Source organism: Hippocampus bargibanti, linkage group LG20 (genome assembly GCF_051943395.1).
Source record: "Hippocampus bargibanti isolate YZ-2025 linkage group LG20, ASM5194339v1, whole genome shotgun sequence".
NCBI lineage: Eukaryota > Metazoa > Chordata > Actinopteri > Syngnathiformes > Syngnathidae > Hippocampus > Hippocampus bargibanti.
In genome coordinates, this window is record NC_142753.1 from 6,417,957 (window position 1) to 6,434,856 (window position 16,900).

The 16,900-nt window shown below is 43.3% G+C and overlaps 1 protein-coding gene across 20 annotated transcripts in view; it reads right to left on the minus strand.

The window, feature by feature from the left end:
* adgrb2 (adhesion G protein-coupled receptor B2) overlaps positions 1-12,160 on the minus strand; it is an 85,403-nt gene extending 73,243 nt beyond the window's left edge. For 8 of the 20 annotated variants that reach the window (XR_016113473.1, XR_016113474.1, XR_016113475.1 and 5 more), the window contains exon 1: positions 11,396-12,158. The gene's annotated coding sequence lies outside the window, so the exon portion shown is untranslated. Of the gene's footprint in view, positions 1-11,395 lie in introns of all 20 variants that reach the window. The other 12 variants (XM_088986981.1, XM_088986994.1, XM_088986986.1 and 9 more) reach the window with 3 other exon arrangements.
* Between the last annotated feature and the right edge of the window lie 4,740 nt (positions 12,161-16,900).

Genomic DNA, 16,900 nt, shown 5'->3' on the forward strand with positions numbered 1-16,900 from the left:
TTCCAGCTCATCACGATTATATGTTCCAACGTGTATGAACATCAAGGTTGTCACATGACACTTGAGCCATTTCTCAATATACGACAAAATGAAAACCGAAATGGGGGGCATGACAAGAGTATCCTCGAGACTATTCCTTCAAGGGCAACAACGCTCTAGCCGGACGGCGTGATTATGCGTGAGCGCGACCCCGATTTTCATCCGGTATTTCCCCCTCAGTCAAAGCCTTGACTGCCCAATTGTCTGTTGATGTCGTAATCTCGCAGTTTATTAGTTTGCTTGATTTCAAAAACCATCATCGATGTACACTCGCCGGCCGGAAACCCGTCGGCCGTCAAAAATAGCTTTTCGAAGCGCCATCTTGACTCAATATAAAGACCTCGACATCCCCAAGTGGACATAATCCCCACCCCCTAGAGGGCCAGTGATATTTAGTTCCCATAATCCTTCACTGCGGCAATTCACTCCCCTTCCTCACAAACATTTCAATGCCCCGGGGATATTTTTGTGCTTATAAAAACTAAAAAAGATGTGAGTATCAAGTGTATTAACTTCCCGTCAGGTACGAAATCTCACGCAAATAGAAGCGTGCAAGCACATGGAAGTACATCATACAGTAAATTTACCACAGCAACGCCCGCCCCGAGCCTCGACATTAATAGCTATGTTAATGCGGCGAAAAATGCCAGCGCGTTGGCTGGAAAACAGACAGACGCTCAATATCATATACGACTCCCCTCCAAGACACTCGATAGAAGTCAATAATTTCCCATAGCATTGGGATCATGGTTCATGTGGCATATATCACACACAAACACACCCACGTACACACACAGAAATGCATACAAGCACATAACAAGGCATAGTAGTGATTATTTGTTCCTGCCTTACTTCCTAAAAGTTGATTTATTGTCGCAATAAATGTCAGAATGACAAAAAAGTACAAATTTACTGTCATGCGCTTTATTTCCGACTCCTCAAATCCTCCATGGGGCATCTCCAGTTGGGCCAAAATACTGCTGCGTTTCTTTGCCTGTACTCGTAAACTGGGATTACATAACACTTGTTCTGCATCCCTTTACCCCGTCTTTAAAACTCGCCTTAAAGGACAACCGACCTCTCCGGACAAATTGTGTCCATAATGTGTAAAAATGCTTCAAATGACTTCTACTGAGCGTATTTTACATGGACTCGCGCCGAATATTCCGGAAGTCTTGTTTTTGAGTTGGTGACGAGTCTGTACGTGACGTCACTAAAGGAACGCCCCGGACTGAGAAAGAATCAGAATCAGAATACCTTTGGCTATTTTAGATGCTATAAAAGGTTTTTCTGATGTCAGTTAGGAAACAAAAAAGTGATGCCTGTTGTCCTTTAAAACTCATGTTTATTCTTTGGCATGGGACTTTGTACTGTCCTGTTTTTTTTTTTTTTTGTAAATTTGGAATATTATTGTTTGCTGTTCAATGAGTTATTCTCCGCTTCATGCACAGGGGTGCTTATTTGAAATTGCCCTGTCAATAGAGGTGAGTTTAGTTGAGGTCGTGAAAACTCAGCAGAATTTTGTTTTCACGAGCACTCATGAGGTCAAGGCCAGCGAGTGAGTTTTACACTTCCCCCAGCTTGTACGCCGTCAAATTTGAAATGAATTTTTCAATAGCACAACAGAAAATAAATGAGCAAAATCAGATTCCTTATCTCCCAACTTTCAATCTTCAAAGCAACGCGTGGCAATAGATGAATCCGGTGAACTTTTCCTCCCTGGGAAGAGGAAATGGGAAGTAGCGACTCAGCGTATCGCATTGAGCCGCCTTACAGTCAGATCAGTTGCAGTTAAAATGGAGGTAAACACACTTCCCGCGAATCAATTCAGGAGCCGCAGGCACCAAAAGCTTAGCGACTTATTTACACGTCCATTCACTGTAGCAGACGTGTAGCGGGAAACCAGTTTGTCAGGAGAGGAACTAAAAATGTGCCCACTCTAGTGCCAGGGTTTTTGTGACTGTTACTCAAATTCCAGGACCCACAGAATATTGAGTTTTAGGACTACATCAACATTCAACGCAGTGTAACAAACGTTAAACTTTCTTCTTTCGTCAGAAAGAGACAGTTATTTCCCAAATTATATGGGTCTGGACTTATCTGGGCTTGAAATGGGGGCGGCTGTCCAAAATACAACGCAATACATACATATTTGTTTATATAGTGCTTTACCAACAATTGAAGTTGTAACAAAGCGCTAACATGGACAAAAGGAAAATGCTCACCCATCGTGGAAGGGAAAAACATGGCCAGAGGTCTGACCAGCACTTTATCAGGACCCAAGCGTGAAAAAAAACAGAAGAAATTCGGGAATATATTCATAATATACCACCTTTCGATGAGCTCAGATTGAAATGTCATCAGCATCGTTTGAATTATCACAAAAAAAGATTTTTTGGCCGAGAATTCGATGGCTCTGGAATTTAGTAATACTTTGATGGACTGGATGAATTCCCCCCCCCCCCCCCCCCGCCAGTGTGACCAGTGGCTCGGCATTAAAGACTTCTCCAAGAGGCGAGGGGGATTAGTTAGAAGAGGGATTTAAGGCGCATCCCTCACTTGAGAGGCTAATCAAATATCCAGCCTCTCATCTCACTCATACCCCCCCCCCCCCCCCTAACACTCCCTCCACCCGCATCCTGTTTACTCAGCCAGGACAAGCTCTAGTCTAAAGTGACATCGACCAACATTGCAACCCGTTGTCTGGAATTCGCATGAGGCCACCGGGATTTAGGTACAAACACAAATAGACAACACTTTACCGGGGGAAGAAAAGGTACAGACGCTCCCCAACTTACGAACGAGATACGTTCCGAACGGTTGTTCGTAAGGTGAATTTGGTCATAAGTTGCTTCAGTGCTATTATTTTGTATGCAATGTATGTTTAAGGCTTGTATGAGTAGCCTGTATTGGTTTGTAAAGACAAATAAACATTTAATCAAATATATGCTCTATAAAGATATGTACATGTACAACTGGAGAGAATAATATTCATAATAATACATTTAATTTATAAGCGTCTTTCAAAACTCTCATGGTCACTTTTCAGTCACAGGATAGGTTTTTCTGTGGGTGATCAACGGCAGCCACATGCGCCAGCGTTCACTCAGCCCAGAAGTAGCTAATAGATAGCAAATGGCCAGCTAGGCAGCTAGCTAGATAGCCATACCAAATATGTTAGAGAGAAGAGAGAGAAACACACAGTATATGTACATGTACGTAATAAGATAACTAAAATGAAGTTTCACTTTTCAACATAAAGGCAAAAATGTTCCGTTGTTGGTAACTCGAAGGTTTGTAAGTCGGTGATTGTCTGTACTTAATATCGCACCGGTTATTTCATCCACGCTCTTTTTTTTTTAAAATTCTATTCTTGGACTTACTCAGGCGGCGGCGCCTTGCCATTTAGTTGAGCGCGGGCTTTATTGGAGCAAAGGACGATTGATTAAATGACAAACGGCGAACGGCAATGACATGGAGCACAGCCAAGTCGAGTTCTGACAGAACAATTAGACCCGGGGACATGTTTGAAAGGACATCCGTGGAAATTACGTTGTTTTTTTTTTTAGCTTGTCAGCGTCACCTTGCGTTTCTTTTGGAATCGTAGCATCTGATGATAATCCCGTGTATAGTCAAATAGGCTGCTGTTTTTTTTTTTTTTTTGTTGGGCGGTTTTCGTAGTTTTTAATGACTTCAATTTTCATTTGTTGGATTGTCTGTTGTCTGTTTTTATTGTTACAGATGTTATAATTGTCAGTTTTTGTGTTTTTCAGCAGAAAAAATACATTGGGCGTTCACCTCAATTGAATTTTGTGACCTATATGTTGAACCGCAGTTTGACATAATTACACACATTGTACCTCTATATTTTTATGACCTGATTTTGTGACATAAAACAACTTGCTAAAATTTAGATAGCCTTAATTGTGTCATTAAAAAAAGCAAGTTGTAGGCCTCTCGTTAAACGGGCTTTGCTGCATCCTCTTTAGGCAATTGCTCACAAAAAAAAAACTCAACGACGGCGTCTGTTGCAATAACTGAGCAAAATTTGTTTCTGACGAGCCTCGAAAGCTTTGAAGAGCTTGCAATTTTCTTGTTAATTTCGTTGTGATTCGTTTTCAGTGCCAGTGATCAAACAAGCTATTCATGTTGCTTTTAGGCTTTGAGTTCCTTGAAAAAGAGTCTTTTTTTTCCCTGAAACCACTGCTCTGTCGCCTGAAGATTACAGGAGCTGCTTTGCGCATTAATCCCGCACCGCCCCCACACATTTATATTTATAATAGCCGGCTAAATCGTTGTACATTTGGTAACCATAAGCCCGAAACTCATCACCTATTATACTCTCATTTTACATGCAGCAAAAGAAGGCCGGAGATCATTTCTTCCCGCGTCTGTGATGGAAGCGCGTTGAGATTTGCTGACATTTAGCTCCTTTCCTGAAGGTAATTAGATCATCAAAGAAAGAAGAAAAAACGATCGGCCTAGGTTGAAATACGGCTCAAGTATGGGGCTTAATGGTCTCTAAATGGAGAGCTGGAAATCTATTCTGCACGATAAATAATGGCCGTTCGAAGAAGCACCCAAAAACAGGCAGGCCAAATGTGGCCAATGTACTAAACCCACCGCAGTGATTCGCTGGCTCGGGACCGTGTCGGGGTGGCTGGCTGTCATATTAAGTCATCTTATGTTCTGAGGAGGGGGCGGGAGTGAGTGGCACAGCTGAAACTGGAATTTGGCACTAAAACCGTCACTAATGCTAATTCCAGTGGGGCTCATAAAAACATTCAGCTCTGATAACTCCACAAATGTATATACAGGCAGTGGGAGGGGCTACTTGCTTTCCCGTTGAAGTCCAAAGTGCGGCCTGGGGGCCAAATGCAGCCCGTGGTCAATTTTGATCTGGCCCGCATCGTCTTTCATAAAATCATTGTCTGTAGTACTTTTACTTGCATGTGCTGGCATCTAGAGGCTTCAGTAGGAACAGCAAATAAGTCAATGACTAATTGACTAAGACACCCCCAAATTTTCCATTTTTTTTCAATTTTCTATAATGGCGACAATCAACCAAAGAACTATTTCTGTTAAAAAAATTAAGTGAATATTTCAATTTTCACTGTCAATTAAATTTATAAATGCATATTTTAAGTGAACAAAAACACATGCTTAAGGTAGCTGAAATTAAAATAAAAAAGCCAAAGTGAAACAAAGAATGGCTCGCTGAAATGTATTTTACTCATTCGTTTTCACAAAAGTGAATGAAGCAGATTTGTGTACTTTTGACAAATTTGACGACAGTGAGGTTAAAATCTTAGCGAAAGAAAATAGATGGTTTGAAAGGGGAGTCAAAGAAGCTATTTTCATAAAACAGCAAAACCCTTCACTAAATCGCCATGGTGGGCTGAGGTTTAATTTGGATCGTTCTTACAACAGACTTCTTAGACCAAATAGGTGTATGTAATAGGCAATATGCTGATGAGGTGATACCAGCACAAATGGAGCAATCAGGCCATCCGTGGACCCCATAATCAGTCTGAACAATAGAAGTAATCAGTCTGGACAATAGAAGTAATCACTGTAGCCTCAGGGAATAGGCCTCCGCTCCCCCCAACCTGCTCTCAGGTTGGGGGGCCTATCAGAGCAGAGGTCTGGCACCGCCACATCTGGACAGTAGGGATATATATAGGGCCGAAACCACCAGCAAAAAGATTTTAATTCGCTGACGAAGTCTCTTGGATAAGAAGCGAAATGTCCGACACCTTCAAAGAAGTACTGTTGACAGCTGAAGAAACCGTCTCATCGATGGACCACTCCTGTATGACTGAGAGCTTACACAGACTTTTTGCGTGATTTCTTCGGGATTGGCACTTGCTCTGCTAATAACACCTTGTGGCTTGCCGTCATATTTCCCAGAAATTATTGCCGGCGCAGGCAATGCACTGGGATCAAAACCGCGGCCAACGAAAGGGCAGCGAGCTGGAGGAAAACAAACGTGGGACAACAGAGACATCTGACATCTCGCAAACACTATCGCTCCGCAAATTTTGAGTCAGAATACGAATGAATCTTGCCATCTGTCATCTTTTGGAACCGATACACAAAATCGATATTCCCTACCTGAAGTTTATCGGGAAAGGGCGTCAAGAAAAAAAAGAGGTGATTCTTAAACAAAAATAATATTGACGAAGCTTTGCGAGTATTTTTTTGGCTCGGAGTGGTTTTTATTCGCTCAAATTAGGCGGCTGTAAACAAAACGCGGCTTGGAATTGAAACGGATTTATGTGGGACAAGAGATGTGAGACAATTTTTTTGGTCAATGGAGGCTACAGCTTCGTGTTTACTTTCAACACACTAGCTAAATACTTGAATGAGTTAAGTTCACTCGTTAGCTTGACAAGTTGTTGCCAGCCATTACTAACCGTTATTGGCCCATCGCATGATGTGCTTATCTTCAGCGCGGTTTGACCGGATCCATTTCAGCTTACGTACGGAGTAAAGACGGGGTACGCTTGGATGGACGTAAAATCAATGGCGGCGCTGACATGGAAGCAGACAACACCGATCATTCACGCCTACGGCTCAGCGTTGCCAATTAACCTTTTGCCTTGCCCGCCACCCACAAACGAATAACCTTCTCGCCGTCACGCCACGATGCCGGAAATGACACCGGCGTGATGCCCGTGTGAAATACCAGGACGCGCGTAATGGAACGGAGCACTCCGAATACCGTAACATCCAAATTCCTGCAAGAGAGAAGGCGGTTATGAATTTGCGAGGGGGGCTCGATACGGCGCTGCGAGCTCAACGGTGCGGCGCCGCGGAGGTTGCTGCAAATAGTCTCCATGGCAACCCCACACAGTCAGACCGTACACACCTGGTGTGTTGTGAGGCCACTCAGCAGGCTAACACTCGATAATTCCAACTGCCCACACCTTCCAAAAAGCGCACAGCGAGAAGCTTTGGTGAGCCAAACTTGGAGAGCCACTCCACACAATGGCCGCCTCCTCAAAGGCAAACAATATGTCGCCGCTAAACAACAACAAAAAAAGGACAAAAACCTAACATGCATCGCAACGCATTTGGCTGTTGATGCTCTGAAATTGGACCGAAAAATATTCACCGTCTACTTACAGTTTGAGGAAAATTGTATGCTAGAAAAGCTGTATGGCAAGATGGATGTCCAAAGTGCGGCCCGGGGGCCAAATGCGGTCCTTGGTCGATTTCCATCTGGGCCGCAGCCGCGGTCATAAAATCAATAAGGTCTGGCCCGCATGTAGAATGAATACATTAGGCAGTAGCTCTGTTACCTGTGTGTGTGCAAAGTGCTGCCATCTACAGGCTCAAGTCGGAACAGCAAATTACTATAGGAGTACATAATTGACTGAATTCCTGAAATGTTTCAGGTTTGGTATTTTTCTTGTCTGGGCGCCGATAAAGCGCTGGCCAGACCTCTGGCAAAGTTTTTCCCTTCCACAAGAGGCAGCATCCCTTTTTTCCATGTTAGCGCTTTGTTCTTGCTTCATCTGTTGTTAACGAGCTATATAAACCAATATGTATGTCTTTCATTGCATTTTGGATAGTCGCCCTCATTTCAAGCTAATATAACTCCAACCCATATAATTTAGGAATTAACTAAGTCTAAGGTTTGTCACGCAGCATTGATATTTATGTCATCCTAAAACTCAATTTTCTGTGTGAATTCGAGTGACAATGACAAAAACCCTGGCACTGGAGTAGACAGATTTTTGCACATTGCACACTCCAGTGAAGGAGTTAATAGCTTTTTGTACAGCGACGAATGTTTTAGCGACGAATGTTTTAAAGCGCTGCGGAAATACAATTGTTTTGCATGTCGTCTGAAGCACCCTGAGTTAAATGTGCGCGATAGAAATAATAATAGATTTTATTTATAAGGCACTCTGCATTTGGAGACGATTCTCCAAGGGGCGACTGCGGGTAAGAGTAAACAGAATAGCAATAACATCAAACAATAGATAAAAAGAACAAATGACACCGAAAAATAAATAAATAAACAACTAACTAAATAAATAAATAAAATGAAAACGGTCGGGCATAAACCCCCTTGGGGAGTCGACGTCGTGAAAAAGAAAAAAATAGCATTGCGCTAGCGTCTGGCTGTGAAGCGCAATGTTATGAATTGAAACGTTAACAAGTCGTTTGCAATTCATTAGCGAATTCCAATACTGAAATAAAGACGTTTACTGTCTGGCGGCAACGAAATGACGCAGATTAGTTTTTTTCCGGTTTACTTCATAAATTGGCGTGTTGACTTATCGCAGTCAGACGCCTTTGTTGGTATTCCCGTGAAATGAATCGACGCTTTGTATTAAATGCAAAACTCATATTGGAAATGCCAAAGTTGGTGACGCTTTTGATGAATTGCAATCGTTTGGGCGAGAATGCGCCGGCGGGAGTGGGGGGTGGATGCCACTCAATCTCATTTTGGATGGTGGCCCCGGCAAGGATCAGGAAGTCCAATTCAGAGCCAAAGCGATCCACATAAGGAGGCTCATCCTAGACAAGCTGGAGAGTCCTTTGCTGATTCCGGCCCAAATTGGCCAGCACTGCTTCAGCGCAATTGAAATGAAGCCGGGATGGAAACGGGGGGAGCCCGAGTGTCAAAACCGAAATCCTCACCTGAACGGAGCGCCCAATATGGTGGCCGGGGATACGTTCACCAAACGCCAATGGCGACAGATAGCAAAATGGTGGCCTCCCATTGACTGAACGGCGTGACTAAAGCGTCGTCCCTGACTGCTGTTTGTCCTCTACTCAGCGGGGTTACAAATCAGCCCTGTGGCGCTCATCAGCCATCATCCCCGGCCGGGTTGCTCATCACTGCTAAAAGGGGACACGGCCCCGTCGGCTCCATTAGTTCGCAGTTGCAGCCCGAAGAAATAAAAACAAATGAGATCATTCACTGAATCTTTAATAATAGTTTTCAGTGCTCCTGGTGGGGATGCAGGCAAGATTGTTGTTGTTTTTTTCTTTGTGTTCAAACTCCATTGCAGTAACATGCAAATTGAAATGGCCGGGTGACAATGTGATGGTTTCTCTGACCAACGTCAAATTGTTGTCAAAGTGAGTTTGTAGACATTTGTAGTTCAACAAGAAACACAACATTAATAATAATAATAATAATAATGATGATACTATCATTATTATTATTAATAATATCATTAATAATAATAATAATAATAATAATAATACTATTAATAATAATAAAAATAATGCTATTGTTATTAATAATAATAATAGCGATAACGACGATGCTGACGGTGACAGTGATAATGATAATAATAATACACATAATTATAATAATAATACATTTTTATTAATAATAAAGTAATAGGAATACTAATGACAATAATAATAATGATGATAATAATAACATTGATAATAATGATAATAATATCAAAATAATGACAGTAATACAATAATTATAAAATATCCTAATAATAATAATAATAAATGAATAATCATAAATTAATAATAACACTAATAATAATGACAATAATAATAAAAATATAGAAAAACATTTAACTTTAGCCCACACCAGATGTGCATGACTTTCCTACTCCTTCTACTACTACTAATAATAATAATAATAATCATCATCATCATCATAATAATCATTATCATAATAATCATAATAATAATCATAATAATAAATAAATAAATAAATAAATAAATAGTAGCACATGCAGGATTGGGGTGCAATGACACCACACGTTAACCAGCGTTGTTTGTTCAAAACAGAAACCAAATTTCCTATTGTCCAGACTGTCTATAAATAAATACATAAATACATGAATACATAAATACATAAATGAATAAAGTGCTGGGAAACTGATCTAATAACCCCCCTGCCCGTCAGTTTTCTAATGTATTCATTTCAGGGAAGTAGCACCACCTGTTGTCGCGTAGACACAATGTCCTGCAGCTGATCTCAGATTGAAATATAATTCTTTAAGGATTGCCTTGGCTCTCTGAAAAAAAACATAACTGAGCTCAAGTGGCTCGTCGGGGTGATTTGAATCCGCTTCTAATGCGTGATGGAGCGATAAGAGAAGGAGAATTGCAGCAGTGGCTGCTCTGAGCTTCTTTTGGAACTGGGGAGGGTTCACAACCTGCTCGCCATCCACCTTCAGCATCACCGAAACACCTGCTTGCCAGGAGATCCCGTTTTTTAAATCGCAGCAGGGATCATAGCAAAGAACATTCAGAAGACAAACCAGACCTCCCCGCGTACGTGAAGTGATCACTTATCTCCCCAAGGGGGGTTTCCCACCATGTGGTTTAACCCTCCCTTGACCCCTATTGATCCACATGTAGAAATTGTAGCATCCGTTTGGCATTCCGGGCTGTTGCTGTGGAGATGATCGGCACACGCTCATGATATGTTTTTTTTTTTTTTTCAGCACACTGACAGGAGAGAATGTGACTCACTCAAGTGTGAGTCTTCGGTTGTATTGCAAGTTATTGGTGATGTAGCAACACGAGACACTTTATTGGGCACAGCTGCATAATTTTACACTGTAGCTCAACCAGTAGATATAAAAAAAAAACAACGACATTTTTAGCGGTTATACTTGCACTGCAAGATATGGGAAGGTGTTTTAACTCATTCACTGCCAAACATGTGCAAAAATGTGTCCACTACAGTGCCAGGAGTTTTTGGATGACAGAACAATTTCATACAGCATTAGAAACCTTAGACTCTCTTTTTTCATCAAGACATATGTCCCTTTGTGGCTACAGAACAAGCAACATTACACACGTGTGTGAGTTTTAAATTAGGATGGCTGTCCAAAATAAATGCAATATATACAGATTAGTTTAAATAGTTATTTGACAACAGCTGGAGCAAAGCACTAACATGGACAAAAGGGAAATGCTGCCCCCTTGTGGAAGGGAAAAATGCCAGAGCCCATGGCCAGCGCTTTATTGGCACCCAAGCATGAATAAAATAACCCTAACAAATTCAAGAATGGCGCTTCGTCATATTTTTAATTCCCGAGTAAATTCAGGAATGTCAGTGAACGGGTTAATGTCTGTTTGTAGTGTGTTCTGAACAAACAAAAGGCAGGGGGCGAGCTGAAGTATGACAAATGTGCCCGTGCAGTTGCACACGACTTCCAACTCAGACCGCCAGCCTTGAAAATGTCGCTAAAAGCAATCTCGATTTGAATCTCGCCATGTGTGGCTAATAAAATGGTCGGCGAGCGGGACTGTTTGTCACAGTGCGGCTGCGGCATTCGCTCCATCAACTCGGCGTGCATGCGGCATCGCGGAGGTCTGGGGGGGGGGGCACCGTAATCTACATGAATTGGATTACCTGATCGTTGTCAGAAGTAGTTATTGGATGCAACGAGTAATGCCCGATGGTTTCCGTGGATCCAGATGAAGTTTGTCATCCATGACACGTCTCGGCGGGTGCAGAGAGCCACACAGACGATCACTCCATTCATTCATTCATACATTCATTCATTTATTCCTTCAATCTGAATGCAGCTCCAGAATTTTGTGGGTTTTTTTTCCACACGTTCATGTTCTTGGCCAGCTTCTCATAAGTAAAAAGAAAGAAAAAGTGGGAAGGAAATGAAAGGAGAAAAAAAGGGATGGTGACAAGAGGGGGGGGCTAAATCATAAAGTAATCGTAAATCGAAAGGGAAATAAAAAATCAACAGGAAAAGAAAAGCAAAAGGGGGAGAAAAGCGGTGGGGTGGCAGCGTCGTTGCATCGGTTTTCAGGGAAAAAAACATAAATCCATGTCATATAATCTCCATGGTTTTCGTTTATATTCCAAAGCAAAGAGAAAAGATGCAGCAGCAGGGGGGGTGATGGGGGCAGCCAAGTGGGAGCTTTTTTTCACCGGTATTCCAAGTCCAGGGGACCTCTTAATCTGATGCCCCCAAAAAAATGAAAGAAAAACTACAAAAATTCAAATAACCCCCACCTCTCGACCCCCTTTGGCTTTATCCACGCAGTCATAGCGGGGAAGGGGGCAGGAGGGGCGATAACGGCGAGATTATCCACAAGCGACGGATCTCAGTCGGCATCTGCCTCCTCTGCGGTCGCTTCTCAAGCGGAGGAAGGATGCGCGGTCCCGCTGCCCACCACCGGGAAAGGCGCGTACGCGGAAGACCCCTCCCCCCCAATAACCCTCCCCCCCCCACCCTATTCGTATGCCGCCCACTCCTGCGCGCATCGTGAGTATTGACGTCCGCAAAAAATGCTGAATCACACTTCCATGCAACCTTGCTCATCACACTCAGAATCCAAACGGCACCTGATGGGATGCTCGTTGAAAAAAATCCATCCTTATCGTCTAATAATGACGATTCAAAATTCAGCAAAACATCCTTCAAAGCCGATTCGCTCGCATCCTTGTCCGACAGGGGTGTCAAACTTGTCACTCGATCTCGTGCGAAGGATTTATATGTGTCACTAAAGGTGCATTGTTGCGTTTTGTGGTTTCAGCACCATGGATAGCTCATGGGAACTTTAATATTGACTTATATTGCAGCGGTGTCCGAACTTTTTGCAAAGGGGGGCAAATTGTGTGGTAAAATATAGGGGTGGGGGCTTCTTTACAGATAACAGCAATTAATTGAAATACACTTCAGCGAGCCTTTCTGTGTTTGTGTTTGCTTTTATATTTTTAATTTTCCGCGATCTCGCGCATGTGTTTTGATTCATTTGAAGTATGCGTATTCATTCTACATGCGGGCCAGACATTATTGATTTTATGACGGAAGCTGCAGGCCCGATTAAAATTATTCACGGGCCGCATTTGGCCCCCGGGCCGCAGTTTTGATTGATGGGGTCTCGAAAATTTGAATGACTCAATTGCATTCCATCAAATTATTCCACAAGGATTTATGAAACTGGCAAATAGACTCATGGCGTATCTTGCCATACATCCCAACACTCAGTTGGCTAATCTATTGCAGGAAGCAGCGCTGACCTGCACGCTTCAGGAAGCAGCTAGGTCGGCCCTTATTGTCCATGCGCCCGAGACGCGCGTATACCACATGTAACTTGCAGCAGCACAAGTCAGAGGAACCCCTTGACCCGATTAGCCGACATCTGCCGAAGCCGGAGGGGGGCTTCCAACTCCTCCCCCTCCCGTACGGCTGCTATAGGAAGCGCGGTGAAAAAGTCGAAGGGTCATCTCGCGAAGATGCTAATCAGAAACATGTTTTTTTTTTCCTTTTGCAGATGGTGAAAAAAAGTTTCGCGATAAACATGGTGAATTTGATTGGACTTTGAATTCAGTGGTTTTTTTGTTTTGTTTTTTTTGTTTTGCTTTTTGAACTCAAACGGAACTCGCATATGGCCGGCCGTTTGTGCGTGTAGTTGCGTCTACGAATGCCAAATATAATTTATGCGTGAGAAATTTTGTAAAAAGCATTGGTCTATGAAGCGAACGAAATTCCTTCCCTGATCAAATGTGACAATTATGATGGCGCCCGTGGGTATAAAACACCCTTGCGGCTCTTCCCACCCTTCCAATCCATTGCATTGTGCTCTTTCTGACTGCCACCTTCTCTTTTCATCCGCCGGGCCGCTGCCCTTTCTTCTCTCATGTAAGCGGCGCTTCCACTTTTGTGCATTTGTTTTCACTCAGAACGGATCCTTCTCCCCCTTTTTTCAGTTTAGCGTTGTTTAACCTACTTTTACTTGAGGAAAGCTGCACGACGTGGGTTTAATATGAGAAAATCTGTCACGATCTGGTTGGCGACTGACGGGTGGCGCTATCGACGCCGCCTGCACCTGCACAGGTGTTGGTCGTTCCAATCAGTGGCAGTTAAAAGGACTCCCGTCGCGCCATTCGTTGTCGAGTCATTGTATGTTTGCTTCAACCTGTCAGATTTTGCTCCTGCTGACTTTATTTAATACAATTTGTCAATTACACCTCGCGCTCCCTCCTGCCTGCTTTTTTGGGATCGACCACCATCACCACCATGCAAACCGTGAGAAAATCAACCGAAGGTTGCCATTCGTTTTTGTACAGTTCGGGTCTGATTTGTTGTGGCCTGTGTATGACAAAATCAGAGAGATAAAGAAATCATAATCCACACGAAATCCTAGAACGTGGAGCTCAATAAGAATTGTATTGATTGTATAGTAAGGCGTTTTGAGCTAAAAAACAACCATGTACTGTATTTTATCCCCCCCCCCCAAAAAAAAACAACGACCATATATATTAACGCCAATGAATGGAAACTGATCAATTAATAATGTCACATGATTCATCTAATGCAATTTTTGGAAAATGGAGAGACGATTGATTCATGAAATTCTGAAACATGACATCATCAATTACTTGGCATCAACAGATGACTACACCCGAGATGCGACCCAAAAACAAACGCATTGCCGTGTGACCTAAACCCTCCTTATCTTCAGCTCTTTGCTCAACTTTTCGATGATCTTGAAGGAAAAATATTTTCTTTTGTCTGACACAGACGGATCGCGAGGTCGCCAGGTGCCTCCGGTGGCCCCGGCGTGACTCGCTCAAGCGTCTCCTCCGTCCATCTCCGTTTTTTTTTTAAGCTTACCCGTCTTCATAAGCATCCATCAGCTGGCCCGGCCCACCGCTCGTATATCTTGTGCGCCGCCTCCGTGGCATCTCTCCGGACACGCTCGGCACATTTAAGAGCATCCGTCGCCGAGCGTAGACCGCCGTGAGTCGCGCCATCCATCACCACTCGTTGGAGGCCGCATGAGCGCGTACACAAAGAAAGCTCGATTTTATTTATTCATCAGGCTCCTCGCGTATTGATCCAATCATGGCCGTAGTTGAATACAATTAAACCCTAATAATCCCATTTCACAAAAAAAGGCAATGTGGAAAATAAATCATTCTGGAAACATAACATCTAATGACAAAATACTCCGAATTGAACTTTAATGGCGGATGACTTAGGAAGCCCTTTTGCACTCCATCACCGCAAATTGGGCAGAAGGAAGCCGTCAATCAAATCCAGGCCGACAGTCGTGATGACGCTTGATCTTGCCCTCAAGGAGATGACTTAGCAATTTCATACCAGCCCGCAGAAAAACACCCATCACCCTTCAAGAGCTACAACGGCGGAGGAAGTGCTGGTGGTTTCATCCTCTTGTATGATCGAATCGGGATGAGATTGTTTTGCATAATGGCGGAGGAGAGAAGAACTTTCCAAAACCAATCGTGGACCTGTTGAACACTCAAATGGACACACGCTCACCACGCTTTCACACTTGCACTTTGCTGCAGTGCACAAAAAATAAATAAAGGGAGGGAGGGAGGAAAGAGGAGAGAGGGTGGGATCGAGGGAGGGAGCAAGAAGGGAAGGAAGGAACAAAGGAAGGAAAGAAAGGAGGGAGCAAGAAAAGAAGGAAGGACGGAAGGAAGAAAGGGAGGAAGGAAGGGGGAGCAAGGAAGGAAGGAAGGAAGGAAAAGAGGGAGGGAGCGAGGGGGTGGGAAGAAGGAAGGAAAGAAGGAAAGAAGGAAAGAATGAAGCTCCTTGATGACCCTCCTACTGTCCATTTAGACCCCATTCCCACTCCACCCCCCCCCCTTCCCTATTTGCCACTTTGCGTTTTCGCCCCAAGACGGGTCTTGTATGGGCTCTTAACTAAATGGAATCTTTGCTTTGCGAGCCGGGTCATGCCATAGACGCCACGCTCCAATAAGCACCACAAACCGTAAACGGCCAAGGCCACCGCTGCCGTTTCCTCGGCTGTTTGTAGCCGCACATGAGAGAGTACACAAAGCCACACAGATATGTAGTAGAAATCATCAGTAACGCCACTCCTCCCTCCAATAAAAGCAATTTCTTGCACAAAAATGATGATATAACCCCATGCAACCCCCCCCCCCCCCCATTCGTCTGCAATAAAAGGCCTAAACGGCATTCTAGGGGGAATTGTGAAAAGACGAGCCTACAACTCAAAAGAACTGCAGCAATGCATGCACAACTCCCGTTTTGGATGTGTTTTTTTAGCCTCCTTTCATAATTTATGCACTTGGTGTCTTTTAATAGTCGAGCTCCTAAGAATCACGACTGTTGCTTGCTAACACAGAAAAAAAACACAACAACACAAACACCGCCAAATTTGGTCCTGGCTGATGAAATATTCACAAAGATAAAATAGGTTGTTGTTTGTTATCCGGATGACATCTGTGAGGAAATGTCGCGCTCTCCAAAACTCGCCGCGTACAAGGAAAATAAAGACGGAAAGCAGTCGGAAACACGCTTTCACGTTGTGGACGACTTGCAGCCAAGATTAAATATTTACATTTACTATCTGCTGCTTTGAAGAGCATTTTTTTAAATCAGTTCAAATGAGGGGAGACCGCATCCTTTCGTTTTTTTTTTTTGATGGACAGGGGAAGTGGAGAAGCCCACCTAGCAAACACTGATGAGTGAGTGAAGAGCAAACTATAATATGATATGTAATCGCCAAGCAAACACCCGTAAAGTTTAGTCAAATACATTGGATCATCCTAATTCGACACTCAAGACGTAACGGTTCATTGTTTGAAGAAACATTTTACTAGAATCGAAAAGCCTATCGGGACAACAGTTTGACGCTAAGTGCAGTGTGAAAACGGTCCACCTGTTCCATGGCTTTGACTTTAAAACCAAAACAACATCCAGGCGTTGGACGGTTTCCTGTACATCCTTTCAAATGTACCCAAATATGAGGAAGTAATATCGTATCCTGGCATGATGGCTTGACGGCTTCGCCCTGCACAAGACTAAAAGCATCTTAACGAATTTGCACCAGGGCGGCGGTGCTTTCTTCAGGCAGTTGGATGGATTATTCATGAAGAAAACATTTTGTCATG